This window comes from Pholcus phalangioides, unplaced genomic scaffold (assembly GCF_987345545.1).
Source record: "Pholcus phalangioides strain wild (caught in Gottingen) unplaced genomic scaffold, Ppha-v1.0 ptg000008l_1, whole genome shotgun sequence".
NCBI lineage: Eukaryota > Metazoa > Arthropoda > Arachnida > Araneae > Pholcidae > Pholcus > Pholcus phalangioides.
Window position 1 is genome coordinate 22,412,962 of NW_028301601.1, and position 4,431 is coordinate 22,417,392.

Below are 4,431 nucleotides of genomic sequence, written 5' to 3' on the forward strand. Positions count from 1 at the left end.
CTCTGACAATAAAGTTCGGTGAATAGTCCTGTAACATTAACGTAGATGAAATGTTAACGCAAGTTACCTTACTGTCCTTCGAAATAGTCACCTCCCATTACTATGCACCGCTGAGATCTCCTATACATGTCCTGGAAACTTTGCAAGAAGTCTTCTTTTGGGATGGAGTTCACGTTTCGTTGGATGTCAGGAATATCGTCAATTCTCTTTCCTTTCAAAGCGAGTTTGAGTCGTGGGAATAGGAAGAAGTCTGGAGGATTGAGCCTCATCTGGCGAGTATGGGGGATGTTCAATTTGCACCAGCCCCCTTTTTTGCCAGGAACTGTTTGACGATATTGGCTGTGTGAGGACGAGCATTGTCGTGAACAAGAAACCATGAACCTTGTTGTGCGTACTGAGGTCGTACCCTGCGTAGACGTTTCATGAAACCTGTCAAAATGTCAATGTACCTTGCAGCATTCATAGTCGTTCCCTCTGGTACTTTAAATTGATCTTTTGTTCGTTCATTTTCCTGTTCTCAGTTAAGAACCAACGCACTAAACAAGCACTTTGTAAAACAAGTCTTTCACGGATCTCAAACGACGCTCAACTGAACAACGGTGGCGGCAAATGGTCATCACCTGCCGCTACGCATGTGCAGCGTTTTGCTTCGCCAGTGTTGCCAGATCGGCCGTTCTGACTTCATTCACCGAACTTTATCGTCAGAGGTTGCACATATATACATTAGAACAGCCGACTCCACCTTTGACGTTGGGGGGAGGCGCACACCCGTATCCCCGCCCATGGTTTAACATTAACCAACTAAATCACTTGTCGCGTGTAAACGGCCCTTAACGCCGTGTCTTCCAAAATGGCCGTCTGTTGACGCTCACTGACAGGAAAGGGGAAGGGGGGGAACGTGTGGTGAGGGCCTGTACCGTTCTTGGTCGTTGTCGGTCGTTATAAATGGCAAGTGTGACGTTATGACGGGCGAAAAATTTGGATTATTTCAAAAGAAACTAATTATCGTAAAAGATATTCTCCTTCGAAACGAAATGCTGTATAAATGAGAGTAAAACTATTTTAGAGAAAAAAATGAAGATATTTCGGCGTTTACTGAGTGAATACATTTTTACTATACCGTTCGGTATCGGACACGTAGAAATTTCCGACCTCTTTCGACGCTCGGTATTCAATCGATGAACCGGCGTCGCATCGACGTCGATCCGACGCATGCCGATACCGTTGTGCTACTGGAGTAGCCACTTAACACTGTTTCTATCCCCACAGATGGTCAACCATAGCCCAAAGACTCTCACCAAAGCCCCGACTTAAGGCCCGTTTATACGAGGCAAGTGCTTTAATTGGTAACTTAATTTTTAGTTGCCAAGTACGATACAATGTATGCAGACGATAAGGCCCGTTTACACGGCTTTAGTTGGCAAGTGCACAAGTGATTTAGTTGGTAAAGTTTAAGTTAATACGAACGGTTCCATTTTTTCATGTTAAATAGACCTATGCGCATGCGCCAGTGGGCGTGACCTGCCGCTCTGGAGGGGTCTTTTTGCTCTCTCACGGAGGGGTTTATTTTGATCTAAAGCGTGAACCTGTTCATACTCCGTCATCTCCTGAGGTTTCGCTAGAATTCCGCATGGAAATATTGGATATAGTTCTGAAATATTGGGTGGTGAGGTGGCCAGAGGACACAACCTTCAAGTTTATTAAAAAATATCTTCGCCATGAATGTTTGTTGAAGTATAGAAATGAAAATTACCTTAACAAACAAGCTAAAAATTATTCGATGTTGGAAAAAGTTATGGAATATTCTGTCGACGTGATGTCAGGAGTTGAAAAAATTGAAGATTCAAAAATATATATCAGGTGAGGAGGATTTATATATTAAAAACTGGAGGGGGGTTTCGAATATTTCTCTCGTCCAGAACGAATTTGCTGCCATCTGTTGTAAAAATACATGATCAAATATTTAACATAAAGATATCATCTCTATAGATTAAATTAAAAAATAATAATGATTTCGAAAATTTGGAAATAAGTTTTATTTAATGAATTTTGATTATTTAATTTTTAACCCTTAGAATTTCCTACGAATGCCAAGAATCTTCTCCCGTATTTTCGGCTTACATAATTCATAATTTATCTCTTCAACTTCGATTAAAATATCATATAATCGATATTTACAACTTAGAGGAGAAATAGAGAAATCTTGTATTTCTTCTCGATGACTTACATAAGTTTATAATATGTTGTGTATGCTTTTTTTCCCCCTGTGGCGTCATCTCTCGACCCCTTACGTGCACCTCCTGATGCGTGGGTGGCAGAGGCGAAAAAAGGGGACAAGCGAACTGTTTCCCTTGCGTGACCTACTTCTTGCTCAGTGTGTTGTTCTCGCGCAAGTGAGAAAAAAGTTTCTCCTTTTTTATTATGTGGAATTAATATTGTTAACCTATGTAAATAGTTTTTTAAAATTAAATGAACTTAAATATTATCAACCGTTTCTTCAATTGGAGTCAGAAAATACATCATCCTCAATGTGTACCACATAACTATACCCCCTCTTGGGTAAATGAAAGTGAATAAATTCTTTAAAAAAATATCATATAATGTGGCTCTGATCACAGTATTCTTAATCTGAATGCCAGATAAATAAAAAATTATTACTATTATACTCCCGCGCGTTGCGTCTGTCTCTCTCCGTGGATTTCAGTAGACTGAAGCACCTAACTGCACTCACCTCCGTAAAAATTATCCAGTGAGCGTCTACTTACCACTTATCGTGTGAACACTTTCAAGAAGAATCGTTAAGTTAGAATTAAGTTACCAACTAAAGCACTTGTAAACGGGCCTTTACGTCAATAAAAGCATATTTGTTGCAGAAGATTCTTTCTCATATGGTGGGCGTCGTTAAAATCAGTAGAATGTTCTGTCTTTTATACTTTCAAAGAGAGCCGAAATTGAGCTATTGAAATGTTCTTTGTGGTCAGCTGAGAAGGGTGCAGCAGACTCCAGTCACGGAAAGAACCCCCCCCCCCTTCTCTTTTTTTTCTTGCTGACCACTGCACCACCACCTTCCAAAGAAGATACTCCCTCCCCCTTCTTTACGGGATGTCGGCTGAACTCGTCTTTTTTTCAACACCTTCAGTAATATGAAATGAGTGCTGTTTTGCTTCGCTGGACGCCTACTCACCCTCCCACCTCTACTTGTGACAATACTATATACTGTGGGTAGGCGGTGAATAATACTGTAAATAGGAAGGTTATAAAATCATGTTTTTTTTTACTTGAACGACAGTCTGTGTGTAAGAAAAACAAAAAATAAACATAATATGGTTTAATAATTGTATATTATTTACGATAGAAATGACACATGGCACTTCCACACGTTTACGGAACGTCAAAAAAATTAAAAAAAAAGTTTTTCTCTCCCCCTCTTTCTATACTCCAAAATTCGCCACCCCTCCGAATTTGTTGCCCTGGGCTGTAGCCCGCTCAGCCCCCCCCCCTCCTGCCCCTCGTCCCAGTTGCGGCCTTGTTTACAGCAGCGTTTAATTTCGCTCCTCGGCGATTTAAGCAATAATTGACAACTTCGCCCACCTTTGACATCTATTTTAGCGATTCCCGCATTTGAGATTCCAATTTTTCATTTTTTTTTTTTTTTTCCCCCCTCCGGGAAGTATGGTCAGATTGATGATAATTGATATGAACTGTTTTCGTCGTGGTTAGGGTGACCATACGTCCCGTATTTCCCGGGACAATCCCGGTATTTTCTGTTTTTTTGGCCGTCCCGACTTTTCGACAAAAGTGTCCCGGTTTTTCCCGTATTTTACACGAAGCCTAGTTAAATTTTTATTCTTTATTGAAGTCAAAGATTGACATTATTTTTCAACTCATAAATTATTTTATGATAATTACATCTATATATAGGGTGACCATACGTCCCGTATTTCCCGGGACAGTCCCGTTATTTTCTGTTTTCTTGGCCGTCCCGACTTTTTGGCAAAAGTGTCCCGGTTTTTCCCGTATTTTACACGAAGCCAACTTGAATTTTTATTCCTTATTGAAGTCAAAGATTGACATTATTTTTCAACTCATAAATTATTTTACGATAATTACAACTATATATGAGAATATTAATCTCCCACATTTGCCTTGAACGTTTGTCTTTCGTGGAATACATTGTAATTCACTGCAATTTGCATCATTTCCCGCCATTGTGATTTTTCCTTAATTTCAACAATATTTGGCAACTTTGTTTGAATTTGGCGTTGTTTTTGGTGAAAATTGGCAAAGTCCCGTATTTTCCCGTATTTGGAAACGCAATGTCCCGTATTTCTCTCGAGGAAATATGGTCAGCTTAGTCGTGGTAAAATATGGTTATCTCAATCGTAATCGAAGAAAAGCAGACGACAATTCGATTGAATTCCTTCTTCTTGG